The sequence below is a fragment of the Gobio gobio genome (genome assembly GCF_949357685.1).
Source record: "Gobio gobio genome assembly, chromosome: 11".
Classification (NCBI taxonomy): Eukaryota; Metazoa; Chordata; class Actinopteri; order Cypriniformes; family Gobionidae; genus Gobio; species Gobio gobio.
The window spans coordinates 10,201,110-10,215,273 of NC_137104.1; the positions used below are offsets into that span (position 1 = coordinate 10,201,110).

At 37.9% G+C, this 14,164-nt stretch overlaps 1 protein-coding gene across 1 annotated transcript in view; it reads right to left on the reverse strand.

Moving 5' to 3' along the window:
- Window positions 1-5,025: 5,025 nt before the first annotated feature.
- The window catches only part of sfpq (splicing factor proline/glutamine-rich), a 34,648-nt gene continuing 25,509 nt past the window's right edge, over window positions 5,026-14,164 (reverse strand). Inside the window, exons 10-12 of the transcript XR_013817487.1 lie at window positions 6,726-6,778; window positions 6,562-6,640; window positions 5,026-5,134 (exon numbers count right to left, since the gene is read on the reverse strand). The gene's annotated coding sequence lies outside the window, so the exon portion shown is untranslated. The remainder of the gene's footprint in view (window positions 5,135-6,561; window positions 6,641-6,725; window positions 6,779-14,164) is intronic.

The following is a 14,164-nucleotide window of genomic DNA, read 5'->3' on the forward strand; positions in this document are numbered from 1 at the left end:
GGGGCTCGTTCTTTGTACGTCGCTAACTCAGTTAGCTGGATTTGATTGTTGACGATTTGGCATGATCTCGGATTGTTTGGTTCTTCGACGCTCATCCTGGACTTGCTGTCATAGTAACAGGTCCGTAAGCTTAAACCTGCTCATGAGCGGCTTATTTCATGTAAACAGGATTAGATTGCATCTTGAGGTGATACTTAAAATCTGTCCCAGCCACTGCTACTTTATTACAAGAGTGCATTACTGATCCAGGGGCAATAATAATAATTTTAAATAATAATAATATATTTTTTTAATTGTATATGTCTATGATAATGTATATAATATTATAATGTTGTGTATAATACTATAGACACAGCCACTTGGAGATGCAGAGAATTTGATCTTGACCCTTAAGAAACTTTAATACTGTCACGTTACAAATCTGCTTCAAATTGAATTAAAAATGTAATTACAACATTGAAATAAAAATGTAAAGGGTGTACAAGTACTGTATAAAATCGTGAATATATATAATTGGTAGTCATGTTAAAAAAAAAATTATCATTGAACAATAACTTTTATGTTGGTTTGGTCGTTTAGCTGTTTCCTTATAAAGGTCCAGATATTCGTGTGTGTTTTTTTTTGTGTAATTTGCCAAGTTTTTTGCCAGGTGGCTTTTTTTATTATATGATGTCATTACGTTGCTGTCTTGACGCCAGCCAATCGCTGCATTGCTGATCGTGGTTTCAAATATCGATGCATCTGCCCTCTTCAGGGAACACAAGAACACGCAGTGATCTTAGATCATTTAATCCAGATATTTAAATCCAATCCGCAAATTCGTTTGAAGAACCAAATTAGCCAGAGATCAGTTATCATGATGAAAAGATCTGGAATCTGTCAAATCATCTCAGATGTATTAAGCGAGGTACGAAGAACGGACCCCTGGTCAGCATAAGACAAAAAAAAAAAAAAACTATTTTATTAACCACACACTTTTTAATAGTAGTGTTTGAATCAACTGTTAAGATTTTTTTGAAAAAAACAAAACAAATCTATACATTGCAACATCATATCTTTTGCTCTGGAGATGCAGGAATGAATCTATAATGAACATGTTATCATTTCAAAATGATCAATTTTGATAATCTAGTTAGTTCAGGTTGTAAAATGTGGTGAGACAGTCTATTTGTTTTTTACAGTCTATGGGTGAGACTCCCCAAAAATGCAGATATTTTTTAAAAATAAGTATTTCATATTTGTAAAAAAAAAAAAAAATTGACATATTTCCTTAATTTTAAAATATGGCCATCTTACATTGTACTGCTTGAATCCCTGGGAACATTATCTGCCGTCATTGGATAATCGGTGTAATATAGCTGTTGTTGTTTTCCTGTGAGCTGTTTGGGTGTGTTGCCATGCAAGAGGAATGTTTCTCAGGTTTCTAGAGCATTCTCCGTGGTGTGTAGCGGATTTGACACATCCTGTTACTGGCTGATGAAGAGATGTGTTTAATGCAAACCCCAACAAACTCTACTAATCCTGGGCATTGCTGTAAGTATGAAACTGATTGAATTAAAAAAAAATATCTAATAATTACAGAATTTTTTTGTTGATTGAAATACTATAAATATTAATATCACATACAGTGGCAATGATAGTTTGATGTAGTAAAGATTCCACTGTAAAAAGTGGTAACTTGCAATTGTTAAGCAGTTTCGAACTGTTTTAATGCATAAAAAATTGTTTTGTTGGTATAAATCAATGTTTTTACAATATTTTGTACTTGCATAAAACCAGTTTATTTAGCCATTACCATTTTTTCCCCCATGTGTATATAATTATGGACTTTTCTAAAAATGTATCCTGGGGTCCCAGCGCTGATGCTCAGCCCTAGACTTCCAGGCTCCAGATATCAGCTTACCTGAGAGGCATCATGGTGGTCCGACCATGTGTTGATCTGGACAACGATGGAAGCCTGAAATCATCTCTGCTCCGCGAGCCAGGAAGTGGGAGCGCGGAGCCGGAGAGCAGGTACGTCCGGACCAGAGTGCGGTTCCTCTGCATCGCCCACTGATGCTTTAACCCCACAGTGTTCACGCTCAGTCCAGGTCTCGGGGTTGCACTCATGTCTGCACCGACAGCACCAGACGGACTGCGGCCGCCCCTCAGGGGTGCATGCGTCCACATACAGTGATCAATCATTCATGCACATTAAAAATACATCAGGCAAGCCCATTGGTCGCACACCACCAAATTCTCCCTTTCCCTCGTTCCGTTGTCATCTTACAGCACACAGAGAGACTTGAGCGTTTCTGAGACATCCTGGCACATGGAGATATCTGATGTCAGGGTCGTCTTTGAATCATCTTTAATTCAATAAATCATTGGCAAATAAATTCAGACGTACTTCAGAAGAACCATATAAAATAAAGTAGAATGTATGTAGTAGTAGTATATGGTTTAAAATTGGCTAAAGTGAAAATAACATTTTCTTAGCGATGATATTTACTAAATGAAAATAGTAATATATTCTATTCACACCATGTAAAAGTAGTTCTTTGCAATATGTGGAAATAGTAATAAATGCTATTTATACTTTTTGACAGATACAAACTATTTGCACCTCAGTATTGTTGTACATAAACAGGATGCAATAATATTTTATATTTATTAAAATTATTAAATGGATGTCGCCTTAATGGGACAATACATGCCCTCCCTAACCGTACCCAATAAATGCTTTTATTATTATTTAACATTTTGTAAGCACTTTATTTCCATTTTCAGAGCATTTTCTTCATTTTTAAAGTAAATGCCTTTCCGATGTGATTTGTGATGGGAAAAGAGCGAGCTCTGCAAAAGGGAGAGTTGAACCCGGGTCGATCGCGTCAAAAGCCTTATGCTTTACTGACTATGCCACAAAAATCGTCTGTTATTTTTTAAATCTTGTTTTTTTTCAAACAGGCATTGTTAGACGGAGCTAGTGCGAATAGCACTTGCCAACAAGGCCCGCTATTTGCACTTGGTCTAAATAAACACTGCGAATAGGTGTATTTCGCATTCAGGGTTAAGATAATATCAGATGAATGATTCTGGTAAAGCAAAGTTTCCATCAAGAGTTTTCTGACAGTTCCTGTTCTCTTTATTGTAAATCAAATGAGCCAGATTACTGAAACTCTCACCTTTTGTGTCTTTAATGGCTCTTGGAGCCCCTGCCCCATTCTTTTAATAGTTATGCTGATTGGATTAGGACTGATGACACTCGAGTGTGGGGGTGGGTTGCTATAACTAGACTTTATTTGCATGCTTTAAGTTTGTCAGCCAGGGGCCTGTACCATGATGCCGGTTTAGCTGGCTAGCCAGATATGTTCAAGCTTCGTTTGTGCCAATCCTGGGTTTTAGCTACCATTAAAATGGCTTGGCTTTTAGCAGTGTTCATCTCCATAGTAACTTATGCTCCACGGCTAAACTGCTCCAGGGCAGGTTATGTTCTGGATAAGAGATCAAACTGAAATTGGACCAATCAGCTGTGAGCAAAGTGACACACCTCTGATGCAATAAAGTCACTCCCCTGTTTACTCCAAATTAAAGGTTACTACATAGCAAACGATTTTTAAAGACTAAAGCGTCTGGCCCTTAACAATGCTTGTTTATAATAAAAATAGTTTTGAATGATTTAGATATCATTTATTTAATTATTATACCCTTAATCAATTACACATGTATCATTTTAATTAAATCATTAATAGGCACTGTTCAAATAGCCTATATAAAGGTCATACAAATAAGCTTTAAAATCAATAAATAAAGCTATAAAAATTACTACATGTGTGCTTAAATATTCAGTTCTCTCTATATATCAACTAAACTAATTTCATAACTTTTACTTGTATTGACGTATACGATTTTTGCTCTTTCATAGACATCTATTTTGTTCTTCCTGTGTAAATGTGTTTAAATTCTTAATATTTTTCAATCATGTAATACTCTGCAGAAGAGAGAATTGAATCTCAGTTTGACTGATCCACAGCGTGTGATTGGCTGTTCACTACTGATGTCACAGCTAAACTCAGGATCAAAGCCTGAGTTGACAGAGAAAGCTGACGATCAGCATCATGGGACCAACAAAGCCTGAATAGATTGGTCTGGTTTTGTCAACTCGAAACTAATCCTGTAACCCTGAGTTTGTTAAACTACCATCATGGTACGGGCCCCAGGTGTTGTCACCAAATCACTCTCATGGACCTTTTCCTGGACCATTCCCACCTGGTGGAACGACCTGCCTATCAATTAAAGCAGCCGAGTCTGTAGCCATTTTCAAAAAACATCTAAAGACACATCTTTTCCAGTAGCACCTGACCAATTAAGACTAGCACTTAACTTTTTTTTTCTTCTGTTTGTCGGTTTATATAAAAAATAAACAGCTGTTGCCCCTTGTTTGTCTGATTGCTTCTATTGCTCTCTTCATTTTTAAGTCGCTTTGGATAAAAGCGTCTGCTAAATGATTAAATGTAAATTAAGCACAAAGCAATCATATTGAGTGACTGTCAAATGTATCAGTCTGGGACGTGAATTTAACAGCAGTTGACAATCAGAAGTCTAACAATCCCTTAGAGAAAAACACTGTCCAAAAACCCTAGCCCACATTTACTCCACCACACTTCTCAGACTGCAGGTTTATTTTCCTTTTTGAACTACTTCCAGAAGTAGCTGTCAGCCAATAGGACTAAACAGTGATAAAACAAGAGAAACATGGCACCTTGACCTTAACCGATACTGGACAGCAGCCTGGGTGCTACTGGGTTACAGAGGTCTGTCTGTGTTCATAGACCTGCAGATCTCGGAAGAAATCTCACCAGTAAGTTTAATAAACAGTGATTCGATTATGCTAACCCAAAATACCAATATACTAGCAACAACTCTAAGGCATCAATTTTAATGTCAGCTACATAATCAAGGTTCTGCACGTTCAGGTAAAACTTGCAATGGTTTAATCTAAAAAAAAATAAAAAAAATAAAATAAAAACCACAAACCAGACAAAGGAATCTTAACAGTTTATTTTAAAAAAATGGATATAATCCTGATGCATCCAGTGCTGCACTTAAGCTCCCCAGCTGCCATGTCTCATCTGTACGTCACACTCCCACAGGACTATACAGGACAAAGAAAAATAAGGTAAAAATTAGTAAACTGGTTCCATTATTGGATTCTCATCTTGGATTGAAAACAGTAAGATTTAACACCAAGTAACTTGTAGTAGTAAAATGACACATTATACAATATAAAAATTATGGGAGAGAAAAATTAAATATAACTGGTCAACAAATGTTGCTGTAAACCGAGCGGCAACCTCTCGCAATCTCTCTTGAAACCAATACGGAAGTGACTTAAACTGCAATTCACTGACTGGCCGCTAGAGACAGGCTCCAAAAATGGAGTCAATCCCATAGTTTTTGGCAAAACCATTACAGTGCTTGTTGACTTTTACTGCATATGATAATTCATACTCAGAAAGTAGAACTGAAATGACACGTGTTAAAACATTTCACATGCACCTGCAAAAATGTTTCTAGTCATGCATCTCATCAGAGGATTTCTTAAAAATACTATGTAAAAATCTCATCTCGTTCTCGTGAACCCAATCTTGCGTCTCATCTCGTGAGATAAGGGTCTTGTCACACCCCTCATATTTACAACATGTTTTTAATGCACTGATCATTGTAGCCAATCACAGACATATTTGATGAGCTTGTGAGCACAATGGGCAATCAGACGTGATTACGATTACGCTCTAAGCGTCACATTTTTCAAATTTCAGTACCGACTTGGTACCGAAGTCAGTACTTTTGACACTAATGTAAACCTTATTAAAACAGCGCTAGGTGGATTAATGTGAAGATTTAAATTAAAGGGTTAGTTCACGCGTTTGATGACGATTTCAAAACACGGCATCATGAAGCTTCGAATCGTTATGAATCAGCGAGTCGATTCAGCAGTTTGGATCGCCAAATTTCAGCAGTTTGGCGGTTTGACATGCGATCCGAATCATGATTCGACTCACTGATTCATAACGCTTCGAAGCTTCATGATGCAGTGTTTTGAAATCGTCATCACTATATAAGTCGTTATTTAGGGTTTTTTTGCGCACAAAAACTATTCTCGCCGATTCATAAAGTTATTTTAGAACCACTGTAGTGAGATGGACTTTGTAACGACGTCTTTAGTACCTTTTAAGGGTCTTGAGAGTGAACCGTGCCATTGTGCCAATGGAGGCCTTTCAGAGCCATCAGATTTCAACTAAAATATCTTCATTTGTGTTCCGAAGACGAACGGAGGTCTGACGAGTGTCGAACGACATGAGGGTAAGTAATTAATGACAGAATTTTCATTTTTGGGTGAACTAACCCTTTAAGTGAACTTGAAAAAGCTACTTTAAAAAAAAATATTGCTTTCAATTATACTGTAATGCTGAACGACTATAATTATTTTGTGCTTAGTAAAAAAAAAATGTAATAACCATTTGTGGTTTCTAAATTAATATACACACAAATATATGTTTCTATTATAACATCACACACCTGCACATTATGGTCCACTGTGGAGGAACATCCCGTGCCGAACAAGTCAGTAGTTCAGAGAACAGGTTCCTTGGTTGATCTAAAAAGACAAGAACATTTCACTCCATCACACACACAAATGCAGGATCATCGTTTGCTTGCCATCATCTTCAGTGAATGCTTACCCATTTCTGAAACGGTTTGATGCTTCTTAGCCTCCTTCAATCACCCGAGGCCCCTGCAGTAAGAGAACGACAGTGAGGATACAGAAGTAAACCAATACACAGTCCTACCTTAACTGCTGTACATGACTATTATCATTGACATCTAATACTACATATATGAAAAACAAAAGGAGTCATAGCTACTTTAGTTCTCTTTCCAAAACCAAAATTCCCCCCATCATGAAAAAGCACATAACGTGCAAGTAAGTGGTTAGGAATATTCAAGTTACACATAGCTAAGTCCCATTTTTTAAATATACTGCTGAAGAGCATATATTACTTCATGACAAAACACAGTTGCTGTACAGATCACTAACTGACAAGGTAAATGACACTTGGACTCATTTCAATACAGACAAAACAACCTCAAACACGATCGCAGATTTCTAAAAGATAAGGATGTTGGGTTAAAGATCTGCCTCTCTGAGGCAGCCATTAGGTCAAAGGGGTAGTTCTGGCATCACACTCCATAGAGCTGAAAACTCATGGTCCATACTATGGTTATCAAAATGACAGATTGGGACCAAGGCGAATGGATCACAGTGTAGATAAACAGACACCTACACATACATCCAGACAGTCAAAATGCTGATCCAGCATTATACATGTGTTGTAAAGATCTACTCCGATCCTGCACAGGAGCAGGAATACGCACACACACACACACACACTCACCAGAGTGAATTTAGAGCACCATTAATATAGACGGTTCAGTGTTCAGAAACATGGCTGCGATACACTGCTGGAGAATGAGTGCAATACTTTTGTGAAGAATAAAAGAGAATAGATTTGTGAAAACACCAAAGAAAACGTACTTTAAAGTACTTTGATTACCCAGAGTATGTCCCACCCCAGTCCACATAGGATAGTTCATAAAGAGAGGAGGCAGCATTTCTGTGATATATAAATATACCAAATAGTTATGAAGTAAACAGACTGGATAAGACTGCCAGGTTTGAGAAGAGAGAGAAAGAAAAACGATTTGCACTGACATGGATGCATTTTTGCAACAAGACAAAAAAAAAAAAAACTTAAAGGCTATCCAATATTGTGAGTTGTTGCACACTACAACAGACCACGTTGATAGTCCAGGTTTAAAGCACTCAAGAGATTTGAGAGAATATGAGTGGGAAAAGTCTGCTGTGTTATGTAGTGGAATCTAATACGCTTGGCATCAGAAAATAAAGCTGAATTAATAGAAACTGCGTACTAAGATAATCCAAACATCACCTAAGTCAGAGAAATTACTAAATACAGACAACTAATAAATAATTATAAAATTGACAGTGACAGGAAATACTTATATTGTTAAAATATATGACCTATTCAAAGAATTCTGAAACAAGTATCATGGTTTCCACAAAAATATTAATTAATTGCATTACAAAATATTTCTTCAGCCGCAAATCAGCATTAGAATGATTTCTGAAGGATCGTGTGACCCTAAACACTGGAGTAATGTCAAAAATGTAGCTTTGTTATCAGGAATAAGTGACATTTACAAAAATAAGAATTATCTTAAATTGTAATCTCACAATACAACTGTACTCACTGCATTTTGATCAAATAAATTGACTGAAAAAGTACCAAAAAAAACCCCTTATGGACACAAAACTTCCTAACGATAGTGTTTGTATATATACACAAGCAATTGTGTCAGATTTTGCCACTTCACCGCTACAGCTTCCAAATTTCTTTAAGAAAACGGTGTGATTTCTCCACGCACTTCAACAGGACAAAAACCATGTTGCTATTTTCCATTCATTAAAAATAAAACGGGGGGAAAAAAGTCAAATCTGGTATACAAAAAAGATAATAGGCAATTACTCGTTATTTTTTTCTGTTCCAAAAGCAAAATCATGTTTAGAAAGTCCCCACACAAAAGCGCAAAATTAGTTGTGCCTTTTAAAGGTGCACAGCGTAAATTTAAGTGGCAAGGTTGTGAATTGCAACCACCCACAGCTCACCCCCTCCCTTTCGAATCACAGAAGCTACGGTGGCCGGCACAGGACAAAGATGTCATCATCTGAGGCAGCAGAGAGTAGCCAGCGCTCTGTAGAACAGTTTGTCCGTTTAGGGCTACTGTAGAAACATGGCAGCGCAAAATGGTGACTTCACTGTACGGGGACCGCGGTGAATGGAGATAGAAATGGCTCATTCTAAGGTAATAAAAACACAACGGTTCATTATGTAAGGTCTTTATACACCACTGAAAACATGTATATTATATTGAGTTTCTTTCAATAGATCCTCAAATACTACACACTGCACCTTTACCTAAAATCAAAAGTGCGCTAATGAATAAGAGGATTATCTGAACATTTCTATTCAGATTATGGTTCTCAGCACCTTAAAATTCATCATATATGGACCATATTTTGTTTAATCCCTGCCTAAGCAGAAAGAAAATATTGCTTCTCACAGTACATTGAGTCAATAGAATGCCACCCCCCCTCGATCGTGAGGTGCTTGATATTTCATTAGTGTGCAATGCTTAAATGAATGACGCCTGGTCCGTCCCTGAAGACAGCTACTGTGTGGAAGACATTACAGAGCAGCTGAAATACACACAGAGGGAGCCAAAGTACCAAACACATTTCAAATATTGCTTACAAAAACAATTTCTGCACTGTGAATCCATTTTCAGGAGTGTGATGCCAGAACCCTGGTAGTATTTCAACACAGCTGATGAAAGAAGTAGTACTTTATTTTCATGGAACAAAGACAAGATCACTTACCTTTTCCGGTGATATGCAAGCACACCTCTTGATGCAAATAAGTCCAGGCTCAACTGTCCACTGATCTGTAGAACTAATCCTCAATGTTACCAACTGCTGGGGTCTGTGGGTAAGCTGGACACTGGCCCCTAATGCTCAGCTATAGCACCACCATTCACTCAATACACAGTACAGACAGAGACAAGCTCTTGCCATGTTGCTAGGTTCTCAGGAGTCTGAAAAAGGGCAAGTTTCCACTGTATTCTGCCAAGGGGAAAAACAGTCTTAACCGTAGAGTCGGAGTCCCACTATAAATAGTAAATGGAAATCCATGGTCCCAGTGTACAGTGCTAACCACATGCAGGGGATGTCAAAAAACTGAAAAAAGTTGACATACTCTGTGTGAACTACTAGCCTACTAGGAATTTATTTACTTGTGTCTTGATTTATACACTATATAAAAAAATTATTCCAATGGCTCCAAGCTGGATAGAAGTCAAATATTTAACCAAAAATTAAGTGTCATTTATGTGCCTTGTGTCACTCCAAACCAATGTGACTTTCTTGTGACCAAGGTAATTTACGTCTGGTATTAAGATGCCGTTTACACAACAGTTTTCAACTAAAAACGTATGCGTTTTGGCCATTCATTTACACGACAATTGAGTTTTGGGGACCCGAAAACTCAACCTTTTGAAAGCGGGTTTTAATGTTAAGTTTTTGAAAACAAAACCGTTATCGCCTCTGTGTAAACTACAAAAACGTGAATTTGTGAAAACTGAAACGCCATGCGCATGTGTATTAGTTCAGTCAAGTTTATTCAGTCAGTCATTTATTTACAAAGTGACAACGCCAACTACAGGCCTGGCATGACCAATTGTTTTTAGTCGTTTTCACAGATGTCTATAAGCGAAAAACGCAAAAGGAAAAACTTTTGCTTTTACTACATCGTTGACATGTAAACGTACACCTAAACCATCTCTTTTCTCCACTTTAAACCAGGGTCTATGCGGGTAATTTCGAGCCGAAACAGAAGCGACGGAAAAACACAGCAGCAGCTTTCGTTTCTGCTCTGATAGCTGCAAGAACATGCTGAACCCAGCGAGTGTTTTAGAAATCAGGAATGGTGAGAAATTTGTGCTTAGTACATTTTGTCTTCAAACTAAACTTGGGTCTTCAGCTGACAAAGTTTAAATCGTGTCTGGCTAGTGGGCTTCCTATAATGTTTACATGTAGGTGAAGAGTGGCCGGTCTTTTGTGGCCGTTTCGAACACATTCGACCACATGAGCATCTACACAACGAGAGCACTCCGGTCTAATGCGTTTTCAACTACCTTTGGAAGTGGTCAAAGAGTGGTCAAGTTCATACCTTTTAAGACCACTTTTAAACCTGTATTTAGCACCGTCTACTTGTAATCCAATCGACCAAAAATTCTTAATACCAGGTGAAAACAGGGCCTAAAAGGTGTGGTCACATTTATCGTTTATCTATGAAATTTCACACATTTGTCTTTGTAGGCAACCCTTTGAGTCATCTGAAATCTGTTACTCAAAAATGTTACTCAAAAGAAAATCATATAGGTTTGGAATGACACAAGGGTGGGTAAATTATTTGAGTGTCCATCTCTTTAAATATGGTCTGAAGTTGATCAGTGATTCCCCTCCCGATCCCTCTTCTCCCAGTGTGAATCTTGACTAAAATCAAGACAAAAAAAAAAAATGTCCACCTTATTCTTCGTTGCGGCAGTAAGCTATTTTCTGTGAATGTGCGGAGACTTACGATTAATTTGCAGCTAGAGAAACTACAATAATAACAAAATGCTGTAAAAGGTTAAATAATTTGCGCTACACACCAGTGTTTATAATTACAATAAATTAAAATAATCTAAGTTTACAATATCAAGCAGCATAACAGTTTTTGTACAGCTAATATAAATGAAATTGGATAAGACCAGAAGCCTCAACACATTCAAATTACAATGGCCATGTCCCCTCTTTGCGTTAAAAATAAGGTGGATAGTAGTTAACTGTTGAGCTGAATTGATGAAAAATAAGAAAATAAATAATTCCTTAATCACCATCAAACAGCCACAATTAAAATGGTTTGATTGCAGGACTTGGCAGACTGTAAAATAATCATGCGGTTTGCACTTACCAAGCCTGGAGGTGGTGTAGTGTTCTTGAAAATTGAGAAGCCAGTTAATTTTTATCTTTCTCTTCCTGCTTATGTCCAAGAAACTAGCTACAAGAGCTTCAGGTGGGAAGGAGAAAACTCTTCCCATGCATTCAAAGTTTTTGTTCAAGGCGGCCAAAAATTTGAGAAGGTGCAAATGCAGGAGAATATTCAGATTGATTCATTTCCTGATGCTTCCAAACAAACCACCTGTCTTTGCCTAAACACTGAATGCTTAAGTTAATTCAGAAACTCTGACTGGTTGGTTTAGAGCAGCCCAAAATAATAGATTGTGTTTTTTGACAAAGCATAGTAGTGATGCACGGGTCGCGGTTATATCCGCAGACACTGCGGATAATCCACGGGTCAAGTAATAAAAATTACACTTATTTTGTTTTCAAAAACAATGTATATCTCTTCTGGGAAAACATGCCTAGAGCACATCTTAGTGGTCATTATATAAAACACAAAGGAACCTACATGAGACATTGCTTAACTTGATAGCTTTAAAGGGGTCATGAATTGAGAAATCAACTTTCCCTTGAGCTTTGGATATATAAAAGGTCATGGTAATAAGAATATCCTGTAAGTTTCAGAGCTGAAAACTTCCTTCTTAGTCAAAGAAAAGCTTTTATTGACAGCTGGTTCAGCAAACGATCGATCTGCAAATGTGCGGCCCACCGACTCGTGCCTGTAATGACATGTTAGATAAATAACAGGCTTACGTGGAGCTAAACCGGATCGAACTTCTAAGCAATAAAGCTTATGGTATGCTTCAAACATGCCATAAGCTTCCTTCGGATTCCAAAATGCATGGCTGAACTTTATTTTTGATGAAAATCCAGCTCACGTGGAGAAGACATTGCATTTGTTCGCTTTTTCACTGCAGATTCTTTTGTAAACAAGAGACTGGATGAGATTAAAAAAACGATGCTATAGTGGCTTCTGAATCTGACAGGAATGATGTAACAATTACGTTTTTTATATGTGATAGTATTGCATTGTTACGTTTGATATCTACTGATTATGTACGTGTCTAACTAAACATAACTTCCATGCGGTCACAGGCTTTGTATTGGAGTTTGTTCATTGTCCTGCGATTTGGGATCAGACTATAACATGTATGGGCCAGGGCACGGTTCGCCGTTATATCCACCGATTGGGCCGGCCAAGTAATAAAAATAATAACAACATTCTAATTAATTGCGGGTGGATGAGAGATAGAATCTTGTGTTTGTTTGATAAAGACATTTTGCAAGCCCTGTGGGCGAATCATTCCAGTTGCCGTTTCTCCACATAATTCCTCATGTAATGACTGGTGAGATGAAGCTCATTATAATATGCAAAACGGTAATCCAATCATAGCAGTGGGCGTTTACTTTTAAGTCTTCAATGCGGCATGCCCCTAAAAACCAAGCGTTTCAAGAGCTAGGCTCAAAAGCAGTGTAAAAAATAGCCTATTCCTTATGATGTTTTTGAATGTATAAACCACGCAAATGTCATACGTTGACCTCAGACAACAGTATAAAACATTCTAATAACTCGGGTGCGCACCCGCGAACCGTACCAGAGTCCGCTTAAAAAGGGTGGTCTGGGGTACGGTTCATGTGAACTCCGGTACGGTTCTCTGCTGATGTGAACGCAATCGTACTAAAATCGCGGAAGTGAACCGCTATTAATGACGTATGATTTGATAAAAATGCGTTTCATTCATTTTCCTGACGAGCATGACTGACATACTGCAAGCAGAGAGCTGTACATCTCATTTCTGCTCGTCTTCAGCGTTTTTAAGAGCATTTGCAGTACATTTGCGGCATATAGACGCAAGTGTCATTACGTACTGAAGCTTTAGAAACAAAACCAACAGTTAAAAAACTAAAATATAAAAGTGAGGTGAGCAACACTATGCATTTCGCCGCCTTCACACTCGCTGTCGTTACTAAGCAACCGGTTAAACAGCTGCTGCTTTGATGACGCAAACGCACCCCGGTTCGGAACCAAATAATATAATATGAACACAGTCCAGCGGGGGCAGAGGGAGCAATCGAACTCGGGTTCGGTCCAGGCAATCGAACCAAGTGTGAAAGCACCCTTATTTCTAAATGTCAACGATTCCGCTATGTTCATTACGGCAGTTTCACATTGAATGGGTTAGCGGAACACAAACAGCACGCATTTTGTCGCTGCCCATGTTAATGAATAATGAGAGACTCGGCCGTCAGGCATTCGATTGGATGATTTATTTTTAACAGCGGATTCGGGTGACGTCAGAACTGAGCCACGCATCTCTAATGCATAGTGATTTGAAAGCAGTTGATCTTCCACAAAGCTTAGAAATTTAACTAATGTAAATGTGAATTTACTACTTCACAGGGCAAAACAAAATCCCCAAGTTGCCAACATTAAGGGGCAATCGTCAGCTCTCATATGGTATATCACTTGTTTCTTGAAGAAATCAGCTTCTGCAATTGGATGGTTTGATTTAAATTCACAAATTCTGGGGGGGAAAA